Here is a 15,206-nt window from a genome sequence, read left to right as displayed (position 1 = left end):
ATAATTTTTTTGAAATTGAGTATAGTTGACACACAATGTTACATTAGGTCAGGTGTACAACACAGTGCTTCAGCATCTCTATATGTTATTGTTATGCTCACCACAAGTGTAGCTGCCCTCTGTCCCCGTAAACAATATCATTGTATTCCTTATGCTGTGCCTTTTATTCCTATGGCTCATCCATTTCTGCATCCTGGAAGCTAGTATCTCATACTCCCCTTTACCCATTTTGCCCATCCCATTCCCTCCCTGCCTTGGACAATATCAATGTTTTCTCTGTTTTTATGGATCTGATTCTGCTTTTTTTTTTATTCCCCCCCCCCCCATATAAATGAAATCATAGGGTATTCGTCTTTCTCAGTCTGACTTATTTCACTTAGCATAACACCCTTTAGGTCCATCCCTGTTGTCTCAAATGGCAGGATCTCATCCTTTTTTATGACAGCATGATATTCATTGAATATGTTTACCACATCTTTCTTATCCATTCATCTATCAGTGGACATTTAGGTTGCTTGCATGTCTTGGCTATTGTAAGTAAAGCTGCAGTACACACAAGGGTGCATATATCTTTTTGAATTAGTGTTTTCATTTTCTTTGGGTAGAAACCCATTAGTGGAATTAATGGATCATAGGGTAGTTCTATTTTTAATTTTTTGAGGAACCTCTGTACTGTTTTCCACAGCGGCTGCACCAAATCACATTCCCATTGACAGTGCATAGAAGTTCCCTTTTCTCAAATTTATTGGTGTAAAGATCCTGTTAGTTTGCTAGGGCTGTCATAACAAAGTACCACAGACTGGGTGGCTTAAAGAGAAATTTATATTCTTCTCTGGAGGCTGGAAGTCCCATATAAGGTGTTGATGAAGTTGATTTCCCCTGAGGCCTTTTTCCCTGTCTCAGACATGGTCTTCTTCTCCCTGGTCTTTCCTAGGGTCTCTCCTCTGTATACCTCTCAGTCCTAATGTCTCTAAAGGACATCAGTCATATTGCCTTAGGGCTGACCCATTTTACCTCATTCTACATTAGTTACCTCTTTAAAGGTTCTGTCTCCAAATACAATCACGTTCTGAGGTACTGGGACTTCACCCTAAGAACTTTGGGGGGAAACAACTGAGTCCATAACAAGGATGTTTACAGTTGTCCATTAATTATATTTTTAATCTTGTTTCCAAAAAAAAAAAAACTTGTTTCTGTACTTTTATCTCCCTTTTATTTATTTCACAGTGATTATTTTTACCTTCTTCATTTCTTTTTTTAAATTTCCTTTGATAAGTCCTACCAGGAATTTGTCAGCTTTATAGTCTTTTCAAATAATTCCTTTTTATTTTGTTTTTTCATTCTTTTGTGTTTTTGGTCTATATTTTGTTAATTTTTTATTTTTCTTTATTCTTCTTACAATTTCTTTGTGTTTTTACATTCTCGTCTTACAGATTTAGTTGCTGAGCTAATTAATTTCCAATTTTTATACTCAAAGCATTTCAGGTGTTTAATTTCTTTATATCATTTAGTCCCATCTATTTTCTATATTCCATTATAATTTATTTTAGAATCATGAGTTATTTAGAAGTTTTAATTTTCAAATATACTTTCAGTTACTTTTTTAGTTACCTAGTGTTGATTTCATTGTGTTGCATTTATAGCATGTTTGCTGGATAATAATTCTATATGGTCTTGCTACATTGCCTACTTCAAGGACAATTTTTGTAAATGCTTTGTATGTCTGAAAAGAATGTATGTTTTCTTATTGTGTACATCATTTTGTATTGGTTCAATAGATAAAGCTTTTTAATTATTTTGCTCAATATCTCCAACCTTACTGATTTTTGCTTGGCTAATCTATCCATGACTGAAAGAGTTGGTTAAAATCTCTAATTAACAATCATGGCTCTGTCAGTTTCTTGTTATTCCTGTAAATTTTGGCTTTACATATTTTGAACTATGCTAGGTAGATGAATACTCATTTAGAATTGTTAATATTCCTGGAAAAATTGACCGTATGTCTCATTACTTAGTGATCTTTCTTTTCTAATGCCTGAATGCCTCTTTTGTCTGAATTTAATATACATACTCCAACCACTTAGTTACTTTCAGCATTGTGAGGACATTATTCTATTTCACTTTAAATGTAGGCAGATTCACTGAAGAATGTAAGCAGGAGGTCCACATGGTCAAGAGTTGTGAAAAAAAAGACATGAGCTTCTGTCTGGGAAATGGATCGCAAAGTTGCAAAAAAAACCCACCTGGACTCAAGGGAGGCTGTTGTAGGGCAGTGTGAGATGGTGGGGGCTTGGCTTGGAGAAGTCACACCTGAGAGGGGGAATAAAGTGAAGCTTTATGTTTCAGAGTAAGAATTGAGGGATATTGGTGAATGGGTGTGGGAGGTGATAGAGGGAATGTGTAAAGCTTTGTTTCCTACGTTGAGCCACTTGTTCCTTGAAATGGTCATTTATCAAGCCTGAAGCAATAGACGGGCATGCTCCTAAGTTCATGTGTGTACATGTGGCATTTATTTTTCAAAAATATATTGATTGTCTCTGAACAACAATTTTCATACTGGCTGCTTTAGAGAGGATAAAAAGTATATGGGTATGCTGTGAAAGAGCTTTTCTGTCTGGTCCTAGTCATTAATTTTTAAACTTTTTTTTTTTTTTAATGACTCATTGTGTGCCAAGTGGAGTGCCAGTTTTTCTGGGCTTCCAACAGTGCATATGGTGAGAGTAGTATGGAACTGCTCTGAGTTTAGTAGTAAATGCAGACCAACACAAAGACATTTATCCATACAGAGCGGAAAGAGCTTTGGTCAGAGAAGTATATGGTTCTGTGATAGTACAGAGCAAAGGTACCCAACCCAGATTTACTCGGGTAAGTACTGGGAAGACTTCCCAATGAAAATGGAAGCATATGGTTAAACTACTATAAAAAGAGACCTAAAAATGATTAGGGACAAACCAGGGAAGGGGTAGGAATGGTGGGGAAAGAACATTGGCACAGCTGAGGATCTGTTAGAAAGAAAGAAAGTAAGTGAGAGAGAGAGAAAGAAAGAAAGGGAGAAAGAAAGAAAGAAAATCGATAGGATTTGAGAGTAGAGTGTTAAGAGGAATGATAAGTGTTCAGGAAAGAGGAGCCAAACTCCAGAGCCTTATAGTTTAAGAAGTTTGGTATTATTGTGAAAATAGGGAGGAACTTTTGAAGAGATTTAAGCAAGAAATTGACATGATGAGATTTACATTTTAATGAATTTCTGAGTGTATGTTAAAAGGTTTGGAACGGGAAACAAGGGAAGACCATCAGATAAGGTGCTGATGATGATGCTGTCTTGAATTGGGGCTAGCTTGGCTACACGGATGGAGAAAAAACTGGATGGACCTGAAGGATATTTAGGAGATAAAGTCATGAAGATTTAGTTTATTTGGTGTGGAAGCAAAAAAGGCAGTCAGAAATGATATGAAGGTGCAGCAGGGGCTACTGGGAAGACCAAGTTTGCAAAATACCTTGAGATCTTTTAAACCCATGAGATTGGAATTTCCTAGGAGAAATCTCAAGGGATTTTTCCAGTGGGTGTATTTGAGCCTGTTGCTCAAAAGAAAGGTCCAGGGTAGAAACTTAGGAAGTCAGGGCTATATTGATGGACTTGGAGCTGTGAGAATAAATGAGATCACCCAAGTCATGTTTATGCAAAGAGAAGAGAAATGTGGGAGGGGTGAGCATGGAAAACAAGTACAAAAGGCTATAATGCAAGAATATGATGTAATGCAGTGAGGAGATATAAACTGTGGGATTTTGAAGAAGGGAATAGACTTTGGTAAGAGAAAAGGAAAGTCATCTTCAAGTGAGATGATCAGTGAAGAATGATGGTTAATATTGAACAGTTGTGAAAGAGAATGATCCAGGCAGATGGAATAATACAAGCAGTTACATAGATGGAGAAAAGAAGAGCATAACTTTAGAGACTAATGAGTAATTTAGTTTGGGACAGAACAAGAAGATCAGTCAGGGCCATTTTACAAAAAACCTAATTCATTATAATATTAGAATACAGTGCAAGGTATTTGAATTAATGCCGTTAGCATACCTTGTAAAATGTCTGCCTTTTATTTATTTTATTAATCATAAGGCCACAGTTAATAGTTTGTAGATGTTTTTTATTAATGTATTTTTGCCTGAGGTTGTTAATTGAATACTCTTGAGATTCTTTTTGAAATCTGTTTCTTTTTTAAGAGAAATATTCAGATTGTATTTAAGGAAATGTATTAACACTGAAGTCACTTACCTGATTTCATTTATTATGTTTAAGTATGCATTAATTATTCAATTCTAGTGTTTAGAGTAAAAAGAGATGGTTGAAATAATGAAAAGAAATTTTTATTTTTTAAATCTAATTTTTACACCTTACAGTTTTATTTTTTATCGTATTTTTTATAGTGTTATATTAGTTTCAGGTGTACAATATAGTGATTCAGCACTTCCATACATCACTTGGTGCTCAGCATGACAAGTACACTCCTTAATCCCCATCACCTATTTAACCCATCTTCCTTACCCATCTCCCCTCTGGTAACCATCAGTTTGTTCTCTGTAGTTAAGAGTCTTTTTCTTGGTTTGTATTTTTCCCTTTGCTTGTTTGATTTCGCTCACATGTGGAATTTAAGAAACAAAACATATGGTATTTGTATTTCTCTGACTTACTTCACTTAGCATTGTACTCTCTAGCCCTATTCATGTTTTACAAATGGTGAGATTACATTCCTTTTTAGGGTTGAGTAATAGATCTAGTATATATATATATGCCTCATCTTTAGCCATTCATTAACCGATGGACACTCGGGCTTCTTCTGTATCTTGGCTATTGTAAACAATGCTGCTGTAAGTGTAAACATTGTAAATAAGTGTTTGAATTAGTGTTTTGTGTTCTTTGGGTAAATACCCAGTAATGTGATTGCTGGATCATAGGGTAGTTTTCTTTTTAACTTCTTGAGGAACTGCCATACTGTTTTCCAGAGTGGCTGCACCAGTTTGCATTCCCACCAACAAGTTTTCCTTTTTGTCTACATCCTCACCAACACCTGTTGGTTCTTATATTGTTGATTTTAGCCATTCTGATAGGTGTGAGGTGATATCTCATTATACTTTTGATTTGCATTTCCCTGATGGTAAGTGATGATGCCCATTTTTAAATTAGATTATTTATGTTTTTTGGGGGATGTTGAGTTTTGTATTTTCTTTATATACTTTGGATGCTAACCCTTTATTGGTTATGTCATTTGTAGATACCTTCTCCTATTCCATAGGTTGCCTTTTAGTTTTGTTGATTGTTTCCTCTGCTGTGCAGAAGCTTTTTATTTTGATGTAGTCCCAATAGTTTATTATTGCTTTTGTTTCCCTTGCCTCAGGAGACATATCTAGAAAAAAGTTGCTATGGCCAGTGTCGAAGAGGTTACTGCCTATGTTCTTCTCTAGAATTTTTATGGTTTCAGGTCTCACATTCAGGTCTTTAATCCATTTTGAATTTATTTTCATGTATGGTATAAGAAAGTGGTCCAGTTTCTTTCTTTTGCATGTTGCTGTCCAGTTTAATGAAAAGAAATTTTGGATATATTGTATCCAATACAGATTTGCCAGATTTCAAATATTAACCAAAAATTGAGGGTGAATAAATGGATAAACTTTTGTCTTTTCAAATTCTCTCTCTATATTTTTATTAGGATAAAGGGGCTTCTAGAGATATAAAGTTACTTTTGTATTACATACTAAGTGTGTAGTTGATTAGAATTTTAGACTTTTATTTATTTATTTATTTATTTTTTTTAAAGATTTTATTTATTTATTTGAGAGAGAGAGAAACAGCATGAGAGGGGAGAGGGTCAGAGGGAGAAGCAGACTCCCTGCCGAGCAGGAAGCCCGATACGGGACTCGATCCCGGGACTCCGGGATCATGACCTGAGCTGAAGGCAGTCGCTTAACCAACTGAGCCACCCAGGCGCCCTAGAATTTTAGACTTTTAGATGAAAATACTTGTTTCATTAATGGAAGAATTAATTTCTTTTTTTTGCATAAATATAAAAGAGATTTTATTCTCATTTTTAATATCTGCAGAAGAATTGATGTTAAAAATATTAACAATTTATAGAGTTTAGAGCATAATGGAAGAATTAATTTCTAATGAGCATATGGTGAAGTTACAATAGAAAATTCAGTTCTTAAGTTTGGAGATTTTCTTTTACTGAATGACTGAATAATTAGCAATTTCGTTGTTTGTGTAGAGCTCTTTACCTAGTCCTCTGGAAAAGTCAGAAACCTGCACTGTGTTCTTAAAGTTTATCAAGTAGTCAAGCAGCAAAAGATTTAAATTGGTTTGATATTCATCCTGGTTCTTTTCCATGGCTTTTCATTGAGCTATTTCTTATAATTTATCTCCTGGTCAACTAGGTTTCATTGTCAAGTAATTTTAAGAAAATATCATGTCCTTTATTCCCTAAGATACTTTATGCTTGAGCATATTAATCAGCTACTTTTATACTCTAAGGTCAGATTGATTTAATAAAATAATTGGATCATGCTTTTCCTCAGAAGTTTGTAGTAATTTAGTACCAAAGTAGTCCTTTTGTCACAGCTTCTATATTAATGATGTGTTTGGCTAGATTCCATTGAATAATTTATTTTGTGAAGGACTCATGGATACTGTATTGCCTGACTTCTTGCATGTTTAAATATCTATTTCTTTTATATTCAGAGGACATTTTGCTTTGTTTTAAAATTCTTGGGTCCCACTTAGAAATCTGTAAATTACTTCTTTGTCTTCTGGCACTGAGTATTCCTCATAGAACAGGGACGCTATCTGATTTCCTGCGTGTAAGTGAACTGCTCGTTTCTGCCGGAACACCTGCAGAATTTTTTTTCTTTATCTTGAAGTTCAATGACTTTATCTTTTGGATCATTCTGTATCATTTTTTCCTGGAACATGGTCTGTTATTTCAATCTGTTCTTCCTTCGTGTTAGGGAAAAATTCATACTATTATTACTTGAAATATTTTTCTGGCCAATTTTTGGGTTCTTTTCTATAGGATTAGCATTTTTTCAGTCTGTTCTTTATGCCTCTTTTCTCCATTAAAAAATGTATTTTTCTTCTTCCTCTGTATTCATTGGATGAATTAAACCTTTTTTTCCCCCTACATCAGTAAATTTTTAGCCATATCTCCTCATTTTTAGCCATGTTTCCTCATTCCATTGCTGTTTTTCTTTTATTTATTAGTACTAAATTGATAATTTTTTGGTCTTCAGTACATTTTGATTGCTCTGCAACACTTTAAAATTTTTTTCTATTGTTTTATCATTTAATCTTTGAGCCCCTGTTCACTAGTAATCATTTTTTGAAGTTCTCCCATTATGTGAAGCTTTTTGTTTTTAGGTTGTGTTTTCTTTAGGAATGAGAGTGTTTTTCCTTCCTTTGCATGCTTGTTTCCTTCCTTTCTTCTCTCTTTGCATTTTTTCCTTCTTTACTTTTATCCTGTGATGTGTTTATACGTTTTACTTCATCTTGGCCTGTGAGTAGATACTCTATTTGCTGGGATACAGTGTCATTTACTCTTTCTTCCCTTATTTCTTATTATAGGGGAGAACTAAGATTTTTCACTTGGTGTTTACATTTTAAGAATTAGTTATTGCCTGTTTCATTTTGCTATAATTCAAGGTGAGGAGTGGGAGGGGGCTTATTCTGGGGAAATGGAGGAGGGAAAGGGCTTGGCTGGATTATGTGCATGCTGTGTCAAAATGTTCTCCCCCTTTTTGGCCATACGTGGACAATGATGCCCTTTCAAAGGAGCACTCAGGTATAAAACCTCCTTACAAAGGCATGCAAACTATTTCTGCACCTTTCAGCTGAGTGGCATGGAGCTTCTCCTCAGGGAGCTTCCTGATATTTTGTTTCAGACTGTCACGTCCCTCTTTACACACATGAGCCCTGCTGCATAGATTTTAATATATTAAAGAACTGGAATTTTCTCCACAGGGTAATTATTTGAGATATTTAAGATTACTTTGGGGCCTGTAGGAGTATCCTCAGTGTTAAATAACAAGGCCATTTTCCATATTTTCTGGAGCAAACCCTATTCAGAAATACTAAGTGGGCTTTACATTGCTCCCTTACTTGTATGTTGCTAATGTTCCATTTCCTTTGTTGCTAACAGAGAAGCAACTTTCTATAAAGTACGTATCATTTTAAATGATCTCTCATTAGGCATCCAGATTTTCAGTCATTCTGGATGTTTAAATTTAAAATGATGAAGCATTTATAAAATCGGTACATTACCTGCATGAAATCAGGATGTCCAGGGCCTTGTAGAAACATACCCTTTACTTCACGGCATTTATCTCACAAAAGGGGAATGATTCTTTTCTGGTCCTGTTATAAATCCACTTCTCACATGGGTAAAACGTACACAATCGTCAGTGTACTCCTGGTGATTCATTAAGTCTTTAGGGTGCAGAAGGGCAGTGGTGGGTCACACCAGGGCAGGATTTTAGCCAGGAGTCTGTCACCTCGTATCGATCTACCAGTTACTGGTTTCATTTATGTTTGGAGTTGTTCTGCTGTAGCTGTGATTACTGTGAATTCCATCTGAGACATACAAGGTGATAAAAGTAAACTGAAATTTATAAAGTTTACGAAAACCTTCAAATCAACCTTGACGTCCAGTTTATTATGTTCTGTTTAAATGCTATTGGTGTATGCTTACTTCTACTGAGGTGATTCTTAAGGAAATTGTCAGTAATATGTCTCAAAGATTATCTGTGACTGAGGAACTACCATTTGTTCTAAATGATTATTATTAATCAATTGTGTTGATAATTTTATTGTTTGGAGTAATTCTAGGGAGTCAGACTTTGAAGACTATTTTAAAGACCTCCCATGATTCTTTAAAGGAACATTCACAATGAAAATGTGTCAGGCTGATGGGGGAAGTTTCATTTATTGTTAGTGTCTTTCTTTATCCTGATAAATCAAAACTCACAATGTTTGAACAGTCTTAAAATACTCATGCAATAATTATGTTATCTTTAACAGGTTGCTGTGATTTTATATACTCATGCATATTAAGTTTTCTTCCCTTCTTTTTCTCAAAGTAAAGTATTCCAGCATTCGAAGGTTTTCTTTGGCACTATAACTTAGCATTTATTTTCCTGAGTCTTTTTGTACAGTTCTCTTTGATTTAATAAACCTTTATTGATTGCATAACACCAGCAGTGATAGTGTTTGGCCAGTTTAGTTGTGCAACCAGGTGATTTGTGAGTGGAAAACAAACTAGCCAACAAGCAGAAGCTTTTAAAGCCCTTATCAATTCAGGTAATAAAAAAAAAATGTCTTTCGACTCTCTTTATTCATAGTTCATATTACCATCATGAGTGTAGTATTTTCATTAGCATCAGTGGTTATACACAAGATCTACTGGAAAATTGGTAATGAAACCTGTCTAGCCACAGTTAATTAAGGAGTTTTCTTGTTTTGAGCCTCAGGAGAAATTTTCACCATGCATTTCTTAAAATGTGGCCTTATGTCATCATGGAGGTGGAGCTAAACCGGAAAAGGGTGATGTAGCCCAGATAAATTATATATGCATTACATCGTTGCCTAAGAACAGGGGTCAATAGTTCTCCTGTCTGTTGGAGTATATCATTGTGCCTGCATTACATGTTGGCAGCTTATCAGAGGCTCTCTCTGACGTTTGGTCTCAGAGTTTATTTTGTTAAGGAAGTTCATGTATTTGGATTGCATTATGTCTCTCCCCCAAATTATTAACCTCAGTATAAAGCCCTCAAATGTGTTTGCGATTGATTGCTTTTTAAAAGATTCCGGCAAGTGAAGGGTTTAATTTATAATGCTTAACTCCTCGACTCCTTGTTTGATTGCGTTTCTTTTTTTTTTGCATCTATTTTTATTGATATATTACAAAATTTTAAAAACAGCCCAGTTTTTTATCCCTTGCCAAGTTCTGACAACTTTCTCATTTTGTGGTATTTATGTTTATAATTTTTTACCATTTGCAGTTGTTATAATTTAAATTTAACTTTGAAAACCCCTAACAACTCTTTTGTTTTTCAAGGGTGCTCTCCCAATTGCTATTAACATTTTTTTTTTGCAGCTTATGTAATTTTGTTTAATAAACATTGCCCGCCCTTCTGCTACTTCCAGCCCTTGATTTAACCCACTGAAAATGGGTACTTTTGACAGCATCTGTACTGGGAAATGCTTTCCAAATAAAACATTTGTTAGAACACACAAACGATTTATTTGGGTACATCTAAGAGCCTAAATATTTGATTCTGCTGCCAGTATGTGCCTTATTGGCTAATGTTCCTACAGTGTTTCCACATTTTTATAGGCTAGCGGCCAAGTTGTCCAACAGTTGGTACCTCTTGGGGAGTGGAAGTGGGTGTGTATATGAGGAGCTGGTATCATTATCATGCTCCTGTGTGCGTAGCCAGTTGGCATGTTAGAACTTGCAGGAGTTGACCCCTTCAACCTGGAAGCATATAGATACTAATGGGCTTCCTTAGTTTGTCCAAAGTGGCTTGAGAAAGCCCACTCTGATGCCCTGTGACAATGATCCAAGGAAATGAGAACTGTTAGGGCAACATATTTGGTCATGTTGGATCTAGGGTAATCAAGAAATTTAGTACAACTGAGATCTAAAATATCATTCTAGTGGTTGTACATTGTTGAAGGGATTAGAGGAGAGGTTAGAAGCTAATCTGGGACTTGTTTCCAGTGGTCTTCTGGAATGTAGGATATATTGAAGGGAATTGCAGTCAGCCCCTTGGCTTTTAACTCCTTTTTCTACTACTGTATCTTCATATGTTCGATTTAGTTTGGTCAGATAAATTTTCATTATTTGCAGTAGTTGTCTAGGATTGCTTTAGAATCTCTGAGAAGATAGGCTTTGTGTTCTGATCCTTCATGAAAAAATGAAAATTGAAAATAGTTGCCATAAGCAATAGGAAGACTTTTAAAAATTATACCTATATAATTATATTTCTAAGTATAAATATGTATTTTTTAAAGGATTTTATTTATTTATTTGACAGAGAAATGGTGAGAGAGGGAACACAAACAGAGGGAGCAGGAGAGGGAGAAGCAGGGAGCCTGATGCGGGGCTCGATCCCAGGACCCTGGGATCATGACCTGAGCCGAAGGCAGACGCCTAACGACCGAGCTACACAGGCGTCCCTGAGTATAAATATGTATTAATGTATTTCTGTATTAATCATATATTAATTATATTGTAGATAAAAGTTATGTATGATATATAATACATCTTTTAATGTTTTATATATTATTTCTTCATTATTTATGTAATATAAATATAATAGGGAAGATATGTATAAAATAGGGAAAAAAGTCAACCTTATGTGTTTTATAGAAATATAATTCATTGCTGATATATATATAAATTGGAAGGGAAATTGCTGGCAGCTGGGAAATGGGGTATTTAATAGTCATTAAGAGATGATGACCTGAATTAAGGCTTTAGCAGTGGAAATAGCATGAGTGGTGTGGAGAGATATTTCAAAGTTGGCATCAAAACAACTTTGTCATTGATCATAGAGTGAAGAGAAACAAGGGGTGCTCCTAGATTTCTCATTTGGTACATGTTGATATCATTAACATGAGAAGAGAATAATGGAGAAGGGAAAAAAGTAGGTTTTTGAAATTATGAAGCGGGAAGAGAAATGAGTGAGTGAGGAGGCTTTATCAACTTTGAGACACTTTAACTTATAGAAAATTCCCATAGAGGTTATGATAGGGAATAGGGACCTAGAACTCAAGAGAGAGATGGGAGCTAGAGATGAATTATCTGTAGAGAGATGGAATTACAGCAGTGAGCGCGACTTGGATTTCTCAAGGAAGAATGTGTACAAGGGGGGAGAGATGCAGATGGAAGTGTGGCTTCTTCAGGCTCCTAAGAGTCATTCTGAATGTGCAATAGATGGAAATCATGCCTCAGGGACTCCAGAAAAAATACAAGAAGAGTAAATTCCCTTCCCTTAGAGTTTACAGAAATAGTCTCTACATTTGCACTTTATGTTTTGTTAAGTATTTTCACAAGACTGTCTTTTAGAAAACTTCCAATTCTGTCATCTAAACAAATATTTAATAAGGCAAAGAAAGTTTCAAGATTAGAGTACTCAAAGAGGATATGTTCTGCATGGAGCACTGGGTGTTATGCACAAACAATGAATCATGGAACACTACATCAAAAACTAATGATGTAATGTATGGTGATTAACATAACAATAAAAAAATTTTTAAAAAGATTAGAGTACTCATTTTGCAGTCAGTTTACTGACAGGCATAAGTGATGACATACACAGATTCTGTTCTTGGGGGGCCTGAGGTAGAGGCATATTGAATAATTATTTGCACTGAGAATATTTGGTAAAATAGAGGCATACAGAAGTATAGTAACATATCACCAGTAAAGTCTTAGCTATCCAGAGACCATAGCTGTCTGAGACCCCACCGACTATTGAGAGTTACACAGGTAAGACCTCTGAGAAGACAACTAGATGACACAAGGCATGTTTACCTCACTTACATGAGAGTATGTTGCACACTCAAGTTTCTATATTACTTTCCATGCAAGTTTAGCTGACTCAGTTTTTTTTTTTTTTTAAATATACTAAGATAAGAAACAGCAAATTTGTAATAAGCATTTTAACAAAGGACCTTAAGAATTATCTGGTTGAATTTTCCTCATCATACTTAGGCCCAAAGATGCCAAGTGACATGTTCAAGGTCATTTAGCTAGAATAATAACATAAATCAACTTGACTCTTGGTCCAGTGTTCTTTCTTTTCCACCATAGGGCAGAAGGAGCATCTATAAAAAGAACATGACGGTATTGAGAAATAAAAGGCTGACAGACTATGAAATGCAGATACAAGAGCACAAGAAGCACAACAGTTTCAGGTTATGCAGTGTAGACACACTTCAGTGGGCCCTGAAGTTATCTCTGTGTGCAACATTGCAGAGTCTTTAAGGTTCATAATTATCGCCCTGAGTCATCAAGGAAACGTTAACTTATGTCCCTTTCTATGTAAAATATATTAGAAATATTTCCATCCCAAGTGGTTAGTACCTTTTCTTTTACATTTGAAGTTAAAAGAGATAAACCTTTAAAAAAAAGAGAGAAAGATAAACCCTTAGCCCTACAGAAAACTAAACTCTCCAGAATAAAAAAAACTAAACTCGCCAGAATACAGTATTCCAAGAAGGCTGTGTAAGTGAGACTTATTGATAAAGGGACAGACCTCTCTTGTGACATAGTTACTCTTTCATTCAAATGACCAGACTTAGATGCACAGAATAACTTGCTTTAAAAGTTGCATGATCTTATTTAGAATGGAAGCCTTCATCGTGCTTAGAAGAAGGAGTCGCCTGGGTCCGATACCATGCGTATAATGTTGATGGCTTAGGCCTCATCCTGAGGGGAAGGCATGAGAGCCTCAGGAGATTTTTTTTTTTTTCCTTCACTTGACTTTGCCTTAGAACTGGGTCCCTGAAAAACTCCCCTTCATATATTATCCACCTCATTCTTCTGTCTTTGAATGCCACCATATTTGAGTTCTGTAAGTATGTGTTCCAGTCTTGGCTGATTTCTTTATTTTGGTATTCCATGGCTTTCCGCACTTACTCAAACCTTATTTTCTCAGTTTCGGTGACTGGCACAACCCTATTTAATCAGTCCTTCTTGGTTCAACCCATTTGGCTGTCAGTCTCTGCACTTACTATCCCTTTCATTAGACCAGGAAACTAATATAAAAGTCAAAAAAAGCATTTAATTATGGACTTGGGAACTGTTACATTTATAATCATAGGAAGTGATCAGAAAACAAAATTGATGGCTTTTTTAGAGCAAAGGAACTTGTCAGAATTCAGCATTTTTATTTGTCTTTCACCTTGTCATGGCATTTATTTTGGTCACTATTTATAATGTTTTATCTATAAAACTTGTAGGTAAACACAGGAAATTTTAAATGGACATGATCATTTTCTTTGTCTCCGTTTGGGATATTTAAAAGTGTCTGAAATTAGAATTTTTTATTCACATGGATATGTCTGTTAGATAGAAGTTATTTGTGCATTGTGGAATATTAACTATTAACATTCCACTGTATTTCCTGGCTAAAGTGCTGGCAAATTGCTGGGCATATAAATTCAAGGTCATTGGGTTTCAGTGATGGTGTGAGACCTTAGGGGTTACTTTCTCTTGAATTGGGTAAAGGATTGTGGAGGATCGTGGCTACGTATGGAATTGACTACCTTACGTGCCACTGAGTAAAAATTGTATTTTGGCTCAATCCTTTTGCACATGGAGCTGCAAGAGGCCACAGAGGTTAGGACTGCATTCAAGCTGTCCTCAAAGGAGAGTTGGCTACTCTTTCCTTACAGATCCCTAAGGAAAAGAGAGTCGATGACCTCTGCTGACTGCACATTTCAGAGCCTCACAATCACACTTGTAAGGAGTTCTTCCTAAAGCACAGCCCTAATCCTTCCTCTTTCAGTTAGTTTCTTTTCTCTGGCATTTTTTTTTCTTTTACAGATTTTTCCCTTTTTTAATTTCTTTATCAAAATGGTATATCTCATTATGTGTTCATTAGAGAAGTATCAGAAAACTTAAAAGAAGTCAGAGACCTGCAAAGCTACCATAATTTTCATTACATTCAGAATAATGAGTAACTTCCTCTGTGCCATTTGTATTTTGGTTTTTATACTGAAGAATATATAGTACAAACCTATTTATGTCAGTGGACACATTTCTCTGTCTTTTGAAATGACCCTTAGTGGGATTTTATTTTATAGCTTGATCATTTATTTAACCACTCTCCTATTTTTGGACATTTAGGTTGCTTCCAAGAGTCAGTAATTACAAACAGCAGAGAAATAAATATTCTTTTGCACATCCTTAATTATTACCTTAGGATAAGTTCCAAGAGTTAGAATCACTAGAGCGAAAGGCCATGTGCATTTTATGGCTTTTAATATTTTCTGCCAAGTTGCTCTGCGGTTTATAGCCCCACCCACTAGAAGATGAGAGTGGCCTGCTCTTAATTAATTTACATTGCAGCTACATTGCAAGAACTTGGAAAAGGTAGCTCAGTGGTAGGAGATGGTCATGTCCTAGCTTGAAGAGCACGCTATTGTAGGG

At 35.5% G+C, this 15,206-nt stretch overlaps 1 protein-coding gene across 11 annotated transcripts in view; it reads left to right on the top strand.

Moving 5' to 3' along the window:
• KLF12 (KLF transcription factor 12) overlaps positions 1 to 15,206 on the top strand; it is a 504,131-nt gene that overhangs the window by 150,310 nt on the left and 338,615 nt on the right. The window lies entirely within an intron of this gene.

This window comes from Leptonychotes weddellii, chromosome 3, assembly GCF_054177405.1.
Source record: "Leptonychotes weddellii isolate Sample4059 chromosome 3, ASM5417740v2, whole genome shotgun sequence".
NCBI lineage: Eukaryota > Metazoa > Chordata > Mammalia > Carnivora > Phocidae > Leptonychotes > Leptonychotes weddellii.
Note: the sequence above shows the minus strand (reverse complement) of the source record. Positions and strands in the feature narration are given on the sequence as shown.